The sequence below is a fragment of the Chionomys nivalis genome, chromosome 14 (genome assembly GCF_950005125.1).
Source record: "Chionomys nivalis chromosome 14, mChiNiv1.1, whole genome shotgun sequence".
Classification (NCBI taxonomy): domain Eukaryota; kingdom Metazoa; phylum Chordata; class Mammalia; order Rodentia; family Cricetidae; genus Chionomys; species Chionomys nivalis.
In genome coordinates, this window is record NC_080099.1 from 57,930,679 (window position 1) to 57,948,866 (window position 18,188).

Here is an 18,188-nt window from a genome sequence, read left to right on the forward strand (position 1 = left end):
ACAACAGCGGCTAATCAGAGGATCATTATGAAGATGGAAAGCTATGAGGTTCATGGAGCATCTGTTTTGGTCTTGGCAAATGGCTTCAATCCTCTGTGGGAGGTCTCCTTCACAGGATGGAGCTCTTCTCTTTCCTTACAAGCTTATATTATAATCAACTACTTTGGGAACACCTAATGCCATCCCCAAATATGAGATTTCCCCACTCTGTCAATAAACTAGAAAGCAAGATCACATTGAGCTCGGCACAAAAGTGTCACAGAGACTGAAAAGAGCTGACATTTATCTTTTATGAAAAACTAAGAAGGAAGGGAAATAATATGAGAAATTAGAACACGATTCTGTGAATGACTGGTAGAAGGTTGCTTTTCTTTCTGCTGTCTACACTAGTCTCAGATCTGCTAATGATGGCTACACAGGCTTGTAATTCTTGGTAAGACTGGCCAGCTATTGGCCCAAGGGCATTCTTCAATAGTCTTTGTGAAAGAGTAGCAGAGGATCTTGATGCTGCAAGCACTGAAGAAGGAATTCAGGGGAAGGGACATTTGGAGAGAAATGCTGATGAAAGTAGAGTCTGGGCAGAAGAACCTAAGTGTGTAAAAGGGAAGGGCTTGAAGAACACAGTTTAGAAAAGATGAAGATGCTCTTATCCTAGCAATGAAATGATCAGCTGTTAGGGAGCAAACACAAGTTGCACAAAATCTACTGTGCCCACACAATGGAATTCTGAAGAAGACAGGGCATAGATATTATTCTCTGGTTGATGGAGCAGCCAAGAGTGGCCATAAGTCAGCAGTCTGCAAGGGTGATTGAATCACAGCATCTACTGTTTGTTAGCTACTGATTATGTGCCAGGAGTGATGTTCTGTTGTTTCATGGGTATGATTTTTTTGCTTCTAAAATGAAATAAATGCATCTCTTTAGGCACAGAAGTTCAATAACTTTATCAAAATTTCACATTTTTAAATGGCATAAAAGTACCAATGATATTTTTTAAAATAATAACTTAAGAATAAAGAATTGAAGCATAGATATGATGAAATCTGAATGTATATTAGAAAGCTGGTGTTGGTCTTTAAAGAAGAAAATGAGAGAAAGGACATTGAAAAGGAAATTTGTGCTTAATGTACAAAAACTTAAGACACAGAATGCTGTCCTGATATTGGTGTACTCTATAATGATTTCACATAAGAGGAAGTGAACCATATGAAGTCTACGGGCTTAGAAACCAGAATGTCTTCGTTTGAACATTCATATGCTTTATACAATGTTCACTGAAACTTGGCTAGGTTATTATGTCTTTCCGCGATCTAGTATTCTTAGTAAAGGAGAAAACAGAGTCTATAACATAAAGCGATTAATCATGAAGCTGAATATATGACATGAATTGTCCAGTACATGGTCTTCATCACCCATCAGGTATTTATACAGAAACTACCTATAGTGTGACACATAGTACACTAGTTTATAGGGTTACAAAGCCAGTGTCTACTCTATCACTCAAGTTGTATCCTCCTAGCCAATTCCTTAGATTTACATATTATCCAATAATTATATAATAATATAATCATATATTATATAATATAATCATATATTATATAATATAATCATATATTATATAATATAATCATATATTATATAATAATGTAGCATATTTAGTGAAAGTGTTTTCTTTCCAAGTTGATTAAAAAATCAACTGTATAAAGTCTTATTTATGTATTCTGGAGACAAATGCTTGTGATTTGAATTTTCAATATTGTACCAAAATAAAGAAAATATTTGTTTTGGGAATATCAGGTACTTACTACCTTTTAAGCCACAAAAAACTGCTGAGCCCTGTGCCTTTCAGCTTCAGGAGCACTTCTGTTCTGCCCATGATGACATTGTCTGAAAGGATTCTAAATTAGAGAGTTCAGAGTGAACATTAGCATTGGTTGAATAGATAGAAAATATTGGTATAAGGGACAGGATGTCCTTCTGAGGATAACCACAGTACATTAAAATGGAGAGATGAGCAGTTGTGATAGACTGACTCTAAGATAAGACAGAAAAAGAAAATGTCTAGGAAATAAATGGGAAAGAAATGAGAACAGCGATGCCCTTACATTTAGCAAAATGATCAAGTGAGCAGATGTTTTAACAACACAAGAGCTTATAAGAGGGGCTGGGAAGCCAGACAGGCACTGGCCTCCTGACCACTTTGATTTTCAATATATTTGGTATTTATTATAAAAAATGTGAAGAATTCTTAGGGCAATAAATAATAAGTGTTAAGAGTGAAAAGTCAGATTCAACTTGTAGGTGAAAATTTATGAATAAAGAAACATGAAACCATAGTTCTAGATGAGGCTTTACTCTTATGTCAGATACAATGATGCTTATATTTGAACACTAAAGAAATAAAAACCGTACTTAGAGTATATTTAAAAATTTTAAACAATCTTTCCATTAGTTTAGAATGGAAAATGGAAAAGGTGACAACATTTTGTTTTCAGTAATAACAAATTCATGCAATATCATATAACTTAGAATTTGGTTTTAAGTATATTAAGTTGTTTTTCATTGTCTCTACTCCCCATTCTTCAAGACAAGACAAAACCCAGCCTAGGAAAAGTATCTGCAAAAGATATAAAATGTACAACATATTTGTAGAATAGAATAATAAAACCACAAACAACCCAATTCAAAAGTGAGCCAGAAATCCAGACGGCCACCTCATGGAAGACACCCTACATATGGCGAGTGGGCACATGCGAGGATGCTCTACATCATCTGCCACTGGAGAATTGCTAATAAAACCAAAGCTACACAACACCTATTAGAATGACCAAGGTCCAAAACACTGACAACAACCAATGCTCTTGAAAGAAGGAAGCTACAGGGTATGTGTTGATTGCTGGTAAAAATGCAAAGTGGGTCACTGTCTTTTACTATGCTAAACATATGCTTCTCCAGTCCAGGCAGCATATCCCTTGTTATTTATGCAGATGAGCATACAAAACCTGTGCATAGATGTTTACATTAGCTTTATTTGTAATTGTAAATAGAAGCATACATTGTGGCACATCTGAGCAGGGAATCATATTTAGGTTGAAGCAGAAGTAAGTCTTGAAGACATGAAAATAAAGGAAGAAATTTAAATGCCCATCATTGAGTGAAGTAGGGAAATATGAAAAGGCCATGCACCCTGTGATTTTTAACAAGGCAATTCAGAAACTGCAGAACTCTGGGTCTACAGAAAATACAGTGGGTATAGCATGGAGGAAAAAAATTTAAGGACAGTAGAAGCATGTGATAAGCAATGATGGACACAGGTCATGTGTTTCTGTCAAAATTTGGTGCAGGAGAATTGTCTGTATTCTGTCGATCATATTTTAAATAAACACTGATTGGTCAGGCAGGAAGTATAGGTGGGTCAACCAGACAGGAAGTAGAGAGGGTGTGATGAGAACAGGAGAATTCTAGAAAGGAGGAAGCACCATTCCTCCCATTCCTGCCCAGACCACTGAGAAGTAAGATGTAACCTACCTGCCTGAGAAAGGTACCGAGCCATGTGGCTAACATAGATAAGAATAATGGGTTAATATAAGTGATAAGAGCTAATAAGTAGCCTGAGCTAATGGACCAATCAGTTTATAACCTAATGTAGAACTCTCTGTGTGATTTTCTTTGGGACTTGCCGGCTGTGGGACCTGGTGGGAGGACAGAAACCCCACAAGCCAGCCCCTCATGTTACAAAGATTTATAATGTTCACTAATGCACAGAATTATCTGTGGTCATGAGTCAATGTAGATAATTGATCGTAATAAACACCTTCCCAGGTGGTGGGTATTGGTAGCTGGGAAGGCCATGCATGTGGGGGGGCAGGCAGAATGCAGGCAAAACCTGCTCCCTCTTCTCAGTTTTTCTGGAAACCACAATTTGTTCTAAAATAGCAATTATTTCCCTTTGAAAGGGAATGATTCATAACCACAGGATACAATGTGTGATTCTATTGATGAATACACAAGGCAGCCAGTGGTGATGCAGCCTAGGATTTTGTTTCATTTGGGAGAACAGACTGGAAGAAGCTGTGAGTTACTTTTCTGGGGATATTAGTGATGTTCTCCTTCTTTATTTGATTGATAACAAGCACCTTGTGAGTTCTGACAGAGACTTATATTCTTAGTGTCATTTTTGAGTCTATAATTCATCTCAATATCTCAATGTTTTACTATAAAGGCTATGTATGTTAAGAAAAAAACCTAATTATACCTTTAAATTTAATTTTCCAAGAATCATTTGTTTTCTGTGGTTGGGGGAAAAGCAAGTATCTACCTTACATTTTTTTTCAATAATTTCTAATGGGTAGATCAGTTAGAACTTAGCCAGGAAGAGAAACATTAACTATGTAAAACAGAATTTAGTCTAATGAAATGATTACACAAAAGATGGAAAAATTGGGAAACTAAGCTGGTATCTTAGTTACTCTTCTATTGCTGTGGGAGACACCATGACCAAGGAAACTTATTAAAAGGAAGTATTAAATATGGGGGCTTGTGGTTCCAGAGAGTTGGAGTCTATGATCATCATGGTGGGAGGCATGGCAGCAGACACTCAGGAATGTTGCTGGAGCAACAACTGAGAGCTTACATGTTGAGACAACAACCAAGAGGCCAAGAAAGGAGCTGTGATGGTGTGAACACCAGGCATGCCTCACCTGATGGTAGCACACCTCCTCCAACAAGGTCACACTTCCTAATCCTTCCCAACCAGCTACATCACCTTGAGGCCAAAGATTAAAAAAAAAATATATTAGTTTTGAGGGCCATTCTCATTCAAACCACCACAGCTGGGGATTGTAAAGGAGCCTTAAGGTATTTAAGTCATAGTAAGAAGTGACAGGCACTGACATTTAGAGTTCTTAAGAACAAAGGAAGAGGTAGTGTCCCTGGATGTCAGAATTAAAAATCACCTGGGGAAGCTGGAAGTGATGAAATATAGCCCAATTGGGTTCAGTCCTTGATGTGGCTAGACCTGGACAAGACCAGCAATAGACCTGAAGATAAAAATGGCCACAGACAGGCACAGCTGCAGAATGAAGAACTCAGAAACACATTTCTCATTTTCATTTTCTTTTCTGGAGTAATGGCTACATGAGCCAAATTGATTTACTAAGAGTTTTGAAATGTACTCAGTTTAGTTCTTGGGAATTACAAACAAATCTCTTGAAAATAAAGGAAATCAGTGCTTTAGTTCTATACTCAATCTCAGTGAAGAGAATTTACACACACTTAGGACTTGGAGGATCTCTTGTTTTCATTGTGAAGTTAATCAAAACAAGAGAGGGTAGCTTGGTGTTTGGAAAGCAGTCATTCCACCATACACAGGATTTTGATCTTTTATTTCTTTGCTTAAAGTGGATGATGATCTGAATTTTAATCAAAGTTGTTTTCAAACTTGTAATGATGTCACTTTGATTTCTGTTGTATTTTCACTGCTTTAAGTTGATTAAACAGTTTTCACTTGCATAACTTTTAACGTCAAGAGAAAGCATGGGTGCCTGTAGGATTAGACTTATGATTGGTGGGGCTCTATCAGTTGCATTGTTTAGTTAAGAACTAAACATGACTCTATTCTGATGTTCTGGCCACGGCCTTTCTTTAAAGTAGACAATAAAACAATGCTGCTTCGAAAGCTCCTCTGGGACGAAGTTGGGATTCTCAGTGTGACTACCGTTCACCTTCTTCGTTTCCCTCTTTGCTGAAGAATGGCAGCATGTTCCAGGAAAATTCTATACAACTAATTTGAGACTTTAGTCTTTTTGTACCATTGGAGGCTAATTACAACTGATAATTCAACATGGACTTGTTTATTTATTTTATAGCCAGACAAAACAAAGCTGTGTGTGTGTGTCTGTGTGTGCATCTGTGTGTGCGCACACTGTTTATGTTTCATTGTCCAGCGCATTGTAAGATTTAGTGTACCTCACCTTTATTGTTCTTTAGCTTTAATTTAGACAATATAAAATCCCCAACAGGAAGCTTTGGGAATTACTTAATGGCATGCTAACATCACCACCATCAACCTTCCTTTCCTTTATGCCATCAACCTGGCTATCTGCTACCTCATTCAGACTTAATATTCTAAAATATATTTTCATATTTTAAAATATTAGGTAACTTTTGGAATAGGATAAAGTATTGTGGATTTTCCCACAGAATAAACCATCTCTCATGTGACTTCAGTCCAGATAGCTTCTGTTTACAGAACAAAAACAAGAATAAAGGACTTTACCTTTAAAAGTCTTTAGTTGGGAACTCCCTGAAAGTACGGAATGAGAGATATTGATACTATGTAACCCCACTTTTTATGCAAAGAAGGAAAGCATATTTTGAGAGATTAGATTAATCAATTTTGTCTTAAGCACTCACCTAAAATTCAATGAAGAAACAGCATGGACCTCCCAGAACCATCTATTTAGTTTTCTTTGAAGTAACAGTTGATTGTGGCATTTGAAGGCTTCTCAAGTGCTCCCTGGGGCTTGTAAATCCAATTTATCTGTAAAGAAAATAAAAAACAAAACAAAACACCTGCATTGAGCCATTTATACTAACATGCTTACAGAAACAGGGGCCTGAGTTGGAAGTTCTAGAATACACGGCTTCCTACAAACCCCTCTACACTATTAACAACTTGGAATACCCTACTCAGCAACTCAGCTTTCATTAGCCGAGACAAATGAACTTTTATTCTAGATGTTCTTTGACAGATGAGGATGGTCAGGCCTGGAGGCATGAAGTCACCATGCAGGATGAGGCAGCTGGTTAGCAACGGCTATGAGTTCTTAATATAGCCCTTTATTTTCAGTTGATTAAGAATGAGAAATGAGAGAACATGGATTCTTCTGTTTTCTGAATAGGCAATTTTCTAGAATATTGCACCATCATAATTTCTACTAAAGCCAAGGAAATTACTGCGGAGGTCAGATGCCTCAGAACAACATGTTCCCTGAGAGCATAAACTTGAGCAGTTTTAAATAGCTATCCCACAAGAGCTGACGAGAGCAAGGCAGCCTAAAGCTATTTAGTAATCCATATGGCGATTGTGATATGGAATAATCACATATAAATAGTAAATAGTTCATGTCTTTTAAAAGTGAATTTTTTGAAATATTTTGCTTGCTGAGAGAACTTATATATTAGAAAGAAGAGCCGGGCACCTGGTGCCTAAGGTTTCCTGATCCTTGCCCTGAGAGTGACCCAGGTACATTACATGTATCTTCATCAATATCTCTTTCCCAACACACCCTACCCTTCATCTCCTGGATCACTCACTTCTTCCTGCCTGTGGTTGGCATTGTTATTCCAGGTGCCAGATAGTTGGAGGAGCAGAAACCTGAAGCTCTGCAACCCATTTATTGAGATAAAGCAAGGAGTGAGGAGAAGGGCAGAAGGTGAGAGTGGAGATGGGAAGGGAAGGGAAGAAAGGATCCCCGAGGATGCTGGATGCCCTCTGCCCCAAGTGACATTCCTGCACACTCCTCTCGAATGTTCTTCAACCTGAGCTGTCTAAAATGACCACCATAGTGATTGGAGCTTTCCCATCTGGCTTCAGATGTCTTTTGATTTTGGAAACACATTGAAAACTCTCTTTCTTCGCATCTGAACTCTCAGCATCACTTATTATTATTATATCCTAAGACTTATTACTAGAAGGTAACTTCTCACAGTGCAATTGGCTCTTGTGTCTATTAGAGTTTACCTTCCCTATCCTGTATGACATTCTAGGGACACACAATCTGGCATCATTTGAATTAAATGTGTTGTTGCAGTTGAACTACTTTGCTAATTTTTTGCTTTCTGAAAGTATATCATAATTATTTTTTTTGAAAATAGGTATTCTGGTAAACTAACAATAGACATGTATTTGGAAATTAGCTACAGATTAAAATATTATTCCTGATCTCATTAATATTGCTTCAAACCACAGGATGAGAAAATAAACAGGAGCTTATAACACAATCTTTTTATATAATCACATATTTCATACATACACACATATAAGTAAGTTTACACATAACTGACAATATAGACTCACTATTGACTTCTTAGGGTCCCATTTCTGATTGTTTTTCCTCTCCCTGTCAGTCTTAGGCTGGGTCCTTTGCATGTTGATTTTCTATTTTGGTCCCCGGTCACTGCTGATTGCAGCAGACTTGAAAGACCAGGTGGCATCCACAAAGTCACTGTGCTGAAGAATCTCACAGGTGACTACCTTGATAAGATTCATAACGTTAATAAAAATTGTACCTTAGATGATAAACCAATTGCAAGATGATTTTCATGTTTTCTATTCTTCCTCCACCAAAAAGTGGCCCTGCTTCAGCCTGTATCTCAGGGACAGTGATTAAATACCAGTGTCTAATACAGAGGTAGATCCATCTTTGCTATTACTGCCTTCTGGTCCCTGTGGCACACCCAGCGTGTGCAGAACCTGAGAGTGGCTGCCTCCCAAACTGTTGTGAATTAAAGTCATCAATCCTATTCTCTGGTATGCTGCAGCCTACAGGACATTGGAAAGCAACATTCATTCCCACTTGAACAGTAGGTGGAAATAGAAAATGATAACTTTTTCTCTTTTTATTTTTATTTAAATTATAGGTCAGCTAACTTAAATTCTAGGTTGCCTAACTCAGAAACTCAGAATTTCTAGTGTGAGTTAAGTTAAATTTTAGTGTTAGGACATCAAGTAAAAACACTATCTCTTGGTCTGGAGAGATGGGTCAGAAGTTGAGAGCATTTACTGGTCATGTAAAGGTCCTGATTTTAGTTCTCAGCATCTACCTCGGGCATCTCACAGCCACCTGTATCTCAAGTTCTAGGGGATCCTATACCCTTTTCTGGCTTTCACAGACACCTGCACACATGTGGTGTATATACAAGCACTCAGGCACACAAACATATACATGAAATAAAATATATATTATCTCTTTTGCTTAACTCCCTGGGAAATTTCTAGCTAGGGCACAGGTTGGAATTAGAAGTCAGTATCTCACGACAGCCTGCCACAAGAGAAACATGCATTTTGTTGACTTTTAATGCCCTATCTTAGGGATATGGTATTGAAGAAGCAATTTTTTGTTTACTAAGGGAATTACCTCAAATTCAAACATGTGTAATTTGAACGGGCCATTTAAAAGAAAGTAAAGAGACATGGCTTTAATCTAATGAGCGATTTCACTGTCCTCTGTGGTGGTGAATTTGACAAGTGACATGAATTCAGAACACAAAATTGGAACAAGTGGTACCCTTCTACCTTAATAGAATATAGACAAACATGAGATGGAGCCATGTTCTTATGCCCACACCCTAGTGAGCTGTCTGCTCTTGGTACTCTATCTCTGAGTGTTTTCCTGTGTAGCATGTCCCTTGTCTGATACACTGTTTATTCACAGTCTCTTCATGGTAAAGATGAGACTGAAAAAGGCAGGAAATCTGTCCAACATAAGACCTCTGATGCACAGAACCTTGGCTCATATACAGTAGGCTTGTAGAACAGCTGGTGTATGAACGGACAAAACAGGACATGGAGGAATAGCTTAAGTTTCTATCAATGCTAAAGCCAAGGAAAGACAATTTTTTTATCACAAAGATTTGAAGGTTCAATATGGAGTTACAAATGATAATTTTTACTCATATAGATCTGAGACATAAATCAAACCAGAGGAAAACATATCATTAAGTTACATGGATGTTGTAAAAGGAGTAAGTCCTCCATTATTTCCATTAAAAAAATTCTTTCTTTTCTTATAAATACTGGGTCAATCTTCTACTCCTTATCCCTATAACTTGCACCAATAATCTTATCACAGTGTGATGAAGTCACAATGGGAAATAATGAGGAGCTCAAAAAGGCATTTATCTGCTTTCTTTGTAATGCGGGGATTGGTGGCTGAAGAACTGAAGATTTTCGGCCATGCTGTGCAGGTTCTCCCTTCTGTAAGTTAGGCTCAGGAGACTAGAATTCCTAAGGCCAACATTTTAGAGCACAGAAGTGAAGACAGAAGAAACTGCAGATCTTAGGCTTAGAGATAACAATAGCTACAGGCTTGCAAAGGGCACTCTGGTGAAATGCAGACATGGGTGGCCACACTGCAATCATACACACATTGCACTTGGTGACTCTTAGTATTTGGAACTGTTGGGCAGCATAGGTTGTAGCAGTTATTAAGGGAAATTGGTTAGGGATGGCTATAGATGTTGGAGAAGCAGCAGTTATTTATCTGAATAATTTCCAAATGACTGAATAGGCCCTACTTTTTAAAAGTGACCCGAGGTTGCCATATTTACAGATTTCTTGGTACAACCCCAGGAAAAGGCTGAGCTTGGGAGTCCTGTTAATGCTCTTCTGCAAACAAATCCTTAGGAAAAACCAGTTCAGCAATGAAGATGCAGAAAAGAAGGGAAACAGATCTGAAAGGTCCTTGAATCATCTTCTGATGTCCAGAAGATTGTGTTTTATTTAAGCCTTGACCAGTTTTAACTTGGCTTTGTTTTTCTGAATTAGAGTACCAGTCTAATATAGTGGCTTTCAACCAACGGTCATGTGGACACATGCGGGGACATGTGGCCATATCTGGTGGCATTTTGCATTTGTGATGTTAAGGGGCACAAATATCACATATAACAGGCAGAGGCTAGAGTACTACTAAACACCTTCAATGTACAGTACTCTCTCTTGATGCAGTCCAAAATTACAATTACTAGGCTGAGGAACTCTGGTCTCGGTGATTCAAGTTCCTTTCTGTCTGACCTTGACTTTGCAACTTCACCATAGGTCCTACTCATATCTGTGTGTGTGCTCAAGGTAAGCATGATTCCCTGTCTACAATGTCCTCAAACTCCACATTCCATATTACAGCTCTTCCTGTAGCTCCAACCTCCTCTGTGCTTCACACATGTGACTTCCTCATGCCCTCTTGAATTCCTAAAACTGCTGACATTGTTATTATGAAACATTGCCTTAGACTTCCTTCTTTTCTCCCTCCCTCCTTCCCTCCCTCCCTCCCTCCCTCCCTTCTTCTCTTCTTCCTACCTCCTCCCTTTCCCCCATATCCACTCTCCTCCTTTTTCTCTTCAGAAAAGAGCAGGCCTCCAAGAGATGACAGCCAAACAAGACAAAACAAGATGCAACAAGATATGGGAAAGACCTTGTATCAAGGCTAGATAAGGCAACCCAATAGGAGGAAAAGAGTCTCAAGAGCAGGCAAAAGAGTCAGAAATAAACCAGCTCCCACTGTTAGGCGTCTCATGAAAAGCACCAAGCTAAGAGCCATAACGTATATGCAGAAGACCTGGTGCAGACCCATGTAGTCCCTGTGCTTGCCATTTCAGTCTCTATGAGCCCACATAAGCCCTGCTTAGTTGGTTCAGTGGGCCATGATCTCTTGGTGTCCTCCATCTCCTCTGACTCCTCTAGTTTTTCCTCCTCCTCTTCTGCAGAATGCAGTAGGAACTTCCTGGAATCTGTGAGGGTAACCCTAGTGAGGACTCCTAGAAATGGAGGATATGGAATCTCGAGTGGCCATCCTTTGTAAGCAGGCAAGGCTTCCTGGGGAGGCTCCACCACTTCTTATCTCGCCATAAGAAGAGATGAAGATTAATGGAAGAGACTACCTTGTCGATTTCTTCTTCATCATCATCAACACCATATCTACACTAACTTCTTTCCTTCCTTTCCTTTTTTAAATTACATTTTGAGAAAGAATCTTTCTGAAGCTCTCTGGCTGGCTTGGTACTTGCTGTGTAGATCAGGATGTCCTCAAAATCATGACAATCCTGTTGCCCCCATTCTGTCAGATGCAAGGATTACAGGTTTGAATGACCATCCTTATCCTCTTTAATGATGGATTGTGATCACCAGCAACTATTTGAGCAAATGACTGATGGTGGAAGAACTAGCATGAAGCCCAGGATATTCTTCCTGGCTCCTTCTCCAAGCTGTGGCTTTTATTTCACCTGATTTTTAGTTATTGATTTAAAAATATCCAACTGGGAGCAACAGTGTGATGGTTTTGTATTTAAAACCCTTGGTTTAAAGATAATGCCATGCCAAACACAAGGATATTATGACAGAATCAGGTAGAAGATTCCACCAAATGGAGCTTTGCGGGCCTGGAAATTGAAGGGAACATTTGTGCTTGGAGAAATGTGGGTATCCTTTCTGTCTCAAGTATTAGTTTTGTTGACTCAAAGCTCAGCTTGCAAGCCAGGAAGACCTTGGCCGTTGACAAATACTTCAGATTATTGCCTTTGACTCCAAGGTCCTAGAAGGATGGTAGCAATGGTAGTATAGATCTAGTGTGGCCATTGTGGAAGGGCTACTCTTGGGGCAGGTGGACCTCACTGTTGGAATTATAATTGCTGACCAAAGCATTAGAGCAACTGGCCATGGCTACTTGGATGCTGATGTGGCTCCATTTTATTTTTGAGACATTTTTATGTCCTGGACAGATAAATAAGGAACTTAATTGAATCTTAGAGGCAGGAGCATTTTACATATGTGATTTCTTTCTATCAAAACATCTTATGACAGCAGAAGCACAGAATTCACCCTTGTAATAGTCTAGATACCTTTACAAAGAAATTGGAGCCACTGGTGTGCCTCGCTATTTAGGCTCCCCATTCCCCCTGTACCAGCTTCCTGTAAGATACAGAACAGCAAGAAGGTATTTGAACAGCATAAAGACAGTAGCATACACTTCATTTTTATTTTGCTATTTTATCAATGAGACTAAAAAAATTCATGCTCCATTATTCAGGTACAATAAGATAAAACAGAAAGCAACATTTGGACAAAGTATCTGTCTTAAGAAATGGGCATGTATGGAGTCAATGCGGAGATTTTATACCATGAAGCCAGAGGTCTGCCGACACGCAGAAACTCTTAAGAGCCATGGTGACTTGCCTGTCCAGTCCACCCAGCTAGTGTTCTGTCAGCTGTTTTAGAGGTGCTGAGAAGGGAGAAGTGGATTATAAAGGAACTTGCAGTTGTTTCTGGATAGTAGCTACCCCTCCCCACCTCCTATGTGTTTCTCTTTACTGCCTCTTGCTGTAAGGCGAAGGCAGTGGCTTACCCAGGTACCTGAATCTGAAAGGGCATCACTATTATGTGATACAGTCCCTAAGCCATTCCTGGGCAACTTCTGCAGAGGGGGTCAGTTGCTCAGAGCTCACCTAAGTGTTAAGACAGATATGCCTTAATAAAAATGAACTATGTAAAACTATTGATTGACAATTAATCAAAAAATTGAAATAGTATAAAAATGGAACACTAACTGGCTGATGACATATAGAGTAGGTTTTTAAAACCACAGCAAATTTTCTTTATAGAAAGATAGAAATATGGTGAATTTTGAAAATGGTAGCACATCTACTCCTGAGGACATGCCTATGAAGAGTTTGTACATTTACTTCCATTTCCCCACACATAGACACATGTGAAAATGTATAGCTACAGTTACAAACATGTACATACACATACATGCAGAACACATATTTATGTCACATTGAGGGATTATAATGCACATAATTTTCTTGTTTCCTATTTACTAGTGAACTACACATATTTAACACAAACATTTTCTTTTTGTGCTATGAGATTATTATTAAAGCATAGGATATATGTAAGATGTGTGCTTCTTTCTTTTATCCTTATATTAATACACGTATTCATGCAGAGTTCATTTCTGCTTCATCTGAAAGCAGGGTAGAAAGCCCTCATTTTACCATAATAATAGTGCTTTTTGTAATAGAAAATTTCTGGAGTTCAAAACTTATATATCCCCAAACAACAAAACATCAGAAAAAATAGGGGCCATTTTCTTCAAAATCATTGTTAGAGACACCAATTACCTCGTTTTGTATTCTTTAAAATAAGCTTACTCATCGATTAATTTATATGTAGCTGCGTGAGTCGTGTGTAGGCATGTGTATGAGAGGGGTCCATCTGCCTACTTGAGGGTGTGCAGGCCAGAAGAAAGCATCCTCCATCACTGCTCCCTGCTTGTTGTTCTGAAACTGATAGTTTCTTGGTTAGACTTGAGGCCAGAAAGCCCCAGTGACCCTCCTTCATTTGCAGGGAAGCCCAGCTTGTCAAGTAGGTGCTGAGATCTGAACTCTGGTCCACATGATTGCAGAGCAAGTGATCTTAACTGATGAGTCATCTCTCCAGCCTCCTGTGATGTGTTTTAATGTAATACATGAGTATAGAACTAGTGAAAGTCTCATTTGCTTATATAATTGTCAGATTTATATATCTGGAATTTTCTTTTTTTATTATTAAATTTTTTTTTTAAATTAAAAATTTCCGCCTCCTCCCCGCCTCCCTTTTCCCTCCCCCTCCCCTCACTTCCTACTCCCCACTCCCCTCCCTCTCCAGTCCAAAGAGCAGTCAGGGTTCCCTGCCCTGTGGGAAGTCCAAGGTCCTCCCTACTCTATCCAGGTCTAGGAAGGTGAGCATCCAAACAGACTAGGCTCCCACAAATCCAGTACGTGCAGTAGGGTCAAAACTCAGTGCCATTGTCCTTGGCTTCTCAGCAGCCCTCATTGTCCACCATATTCAGTGAGTCCGGTTTTATCCCATGCATGTTCAGTCCCAGTCCAGCTGGCCTTGGTGATCTCCTAATAGATCAGCCCCACCATCTCAGTGGGGGGGTGCACCCCTTGCTGTCTTGACTTCCTTGCTCATGTTCTCCCTTCTTCTGTTCCTCATTTGGACCTTGGGAACTCAGTCCATTGCACCAATGTGGGTCTCTGTCTCTATCTCCATTCATCGCCAGATGAAGGTTCTATGAAAGACCATGTGATACTAGAGCTGTGTGCCAGAAAAGGCTTCCCATAGCCATGGACTCATTAGGCCTTGAAACCCCTGTGCTGAAATTAATTCCAGGCAAAGAAGGAAGATTAACATACTTTATGTCGATTAGGAAAAAAATTAAGCAGCCTCAGCCTTTGTCTCCTGCCACTCAGTACCACTCAAATCGATCCAAAAGAAAATTAAGTTGGATTTTGAACATTAAGTCCTAGTGTGTCAAAGATTAGTCTAATTAATTTTTAGAAGACAATTTTTTAATTAGCTGCATGCAGGCACAGCACACATTCTATTGAAATCTCCTGGTAAAATGTGACCTTCAAATCTTGCTCAGAGTTTCTGTCTCTTCATTTGACAGAGAAGTCCACGGCATACTTTGAAGAGATTAGTTCTACAATTTGACCTAGTATAACTGTGTTTTGATTTTCCCATTGGGTAACTATCAAAACAATTAGAAGGGAAGGGAAAGGAAGGAAGGGGAAAAGGCAGTCATAAAACTGGCTATAGTTGTGTAAAGCAAAAATGAAAATAAAATTGTTTCATTAAACATTTTATCCATTGCAGTAGTGACATCAATGGAGGACGGAAGGAGAAGGGAGCAGATGCTCACACGCAGCCTGGGATGCTTCCTGCAAATACTCTGAATGAAGACTATGCTGAGCACGTGGGATTCTATGTAGCTGTAAACATTTCTGAGACTGTGCTGAGCACATGGCATTCCATGTAGCTGTAAACATTTCTCTTTGTTAACCACATCGAATTCAACCACAAAGCCCATCCTCCTAAAATAGCACGTGTGCACAAATCAGTTATTTGATGCAACTTTTGTTGCTGGAAAACCAGATTCTCATGAGTCCTCTGGAGTCCTCAGGAGAAATAGAGCCTCACACAGAATATGCGTAGGTGTTTTCTTAGACAAGGAACTGCTTCTTTTGTGGAAGTAACAGGATGAAAGAGCATTAATTCTTAAATTCTGCTCAGCCTTTGCCCTTCAGAAGTATATTTCTGGCTGGCCTGATAGCCTTGTGTGTACCAAATGCCTTAGTCTCTCATCTGGTGGAAAATGGGGCCTGAGTTATCATTTTCATGTGATTCGGAGGAAACCATTCCTTTTTAAAAATGAAGAGAAAAATTTTCCCTACATTTATAAAAGAGTTTCACAAAAATCGTTGCTGTCATCAATATATTTTATTCTAAATAAAAATTTATAAATAAAATAGCTACATAGAAATTAATACATAAACAGTCATAATTATAAACTCATAATTACAGTGACATTTTGTTTATGATCTAACAAATTAATCTCGTCTGAAGATCAGAGTGCAAAGCTAGCCACACTAGTCAGTTATAAAGGTCATGCAGTGGTGGTACATGCCTTTAATCCCAGCACTGGAGAAGAATGTAAGGCAGGATGAGACAGGAACTCACTCTCTTCGTTACAATCTAAAGATTTGGTAGAGATAAGAGCTCTCTATTACAAACAATGCTGCTGTGAACATAGGAAACAACCTAGATGCCCTTCAATGGAAGAATGGATGAAGAAAGTATGGAATATATACACATTAGAGTAGGCAGTAAAAAACAATGACTTCTTGAATTTTGCATGCAAATGGATGGAAATAGAAAACACTATCCTGAGTGAGGTAAGCCAGACCCAAAAAGAGGAACATGGGATGTACTCACTCATATTTGGTTTCTAGCCATAAATAAAGGACATTGAGCCTATAATTCGTGATCCTAGAGAAACTAAATAAGAAGGTGAACCCAAAGAAAAACATATTGGCATCCTCCTGAATATTAACCTTCATCAGGCGATGAAAGGAGACAGAGGCAGAGACCCACATTGGAGCACCGGACAGAAATCTCAAGGTCCAAATCAGGAGCAGAAGGAGAGAGAGCACGAGCAAGAAACTCAGAACCGCGAGGGGTGCACCCACACACTGAGACAATGGGGATGTTCTATCGGGAACTCACCAAGGCCAGCTGGCCTGGGTCTGAAAAAGCATGGGATAAAACTGGACTCGCTGAACATAGCAAACAATGAGGGCTGCTGAGAAGTCAAGAACAATGGCAATGGGTTTTTGATCCTACTGCACGTACTGGCTTTGTGGGAGCCTAGGCAGTTTGGATGCTCACCTTACTAGACCTGGATGGAGGTGGGTGGTCCTTGGACTTCCCACAGGGCAGGGAACCCTGATTGCTCTTTGGGTTGACGAGGGAGGGGGACTTGATTGGGGGAGGAGGTGGTGGCGAAGAGGCAGAAATCTTTAATAAATAAATAAATAAATTAATTAATTAAAAAAAGAGCTCTCTAGTGGCTGGCTGCTTCTCTTCTCTGATCTTCAGGCAAGTTTTATTTATTAGATCATAAACAAAATATCACTATGCATAATATAATACATATATATGATTTATATGATGTGTAAATATTGTTATATACATAGTATAGTAATAAGGCAAATATTTTTCAAATCAAAAATTCAAGGAGAGGTATAAAACAATTCTCCGTAGCTGGAAATCTCCTAAATGTCTGGGTTAATGGAAACTGCAGGACATTTCTTACCTTGAGAAGTATGAAGAAATGTGAGTTGTGAAATAAATTCCACAGGTTCATGTGTTTGGGGAGATTGTTTGGGGAGCCTTTAGAAGGTAGAGCTTTGTTAGTGGAAACGGATTGCTGAGCGTTGGCCCACTTACTCCCTGCTTCCTGACTGTGGAGGCAAACTAACTAGCAGGCTTCCCACTCCTTCCGCCATTCTCTCCCTGCTATGGTGGAAGAAATCCCTCAAGCTATGAGACACAATAAGCCCTTTACCCTTCACATGTTTTTTTTCCTCTGGTATTTGATTGCAGCAATCCGGAAAGGAACTCAAAACAAAGCATTTTCACAGCCTTTTAGGAAGCTTGTTTATTTCATGAATAAGTTTTGCTCTTTGACAGTTTCATGCAAGCATATACTACACTCTACCACCCCATTTCTCTACAACCCGTTAGACCCTCTCTCTTCAAAAAAATTTCCCTTTTCCTTTTAAAGACTTCCTCTGTGTTTAATTAGGGTTGTTGGTGTGACCCTGGCTTGAGAACCATCCATTGATTTTGATATAATATTTATAGAAACTCAGTAACAGATTATTTCTTGAGTTAGTCATATTATGAAATCTAAAAGCAGTTAAAGACCTCTGAGTAATTCATTCATTACATGAAAATCCATAGTGGATGACATAGTTTGTATAGAGTTTTAGTGCATGTATGATTATATAAGATCATGTATTTGTCATTTGGAAAATATTGGTTCTCTCAGCACTACAAATATTCCAAATGCTGATACAGTTCA

General features: G+C 39.0%; 1 protein-coding gene across 15 annotated transcripts in view; it reads right to left on the minus strand.

The window, feature by feature from the left end:
* Positions 1-18,188, minus strand: part of Dtna (dystrobrevin alpha) — a 378,064-nt gene that overhangs the window by 188,492 nt on the left and 171,384 nt on the right. For all 15 annotated transcript variants that reach the window (XM_057788655.1, XM_057788654.1, XM_057788650.1 and 12 more), the window contains exon 2: positions 6,415-6,541. The gene's annotated coding sequence lies outside the window, so the exon portion shown is untranslated. The remainder of the gene's footprint in view (positions 1-6,414; positions 6,542-18,188) is intronic.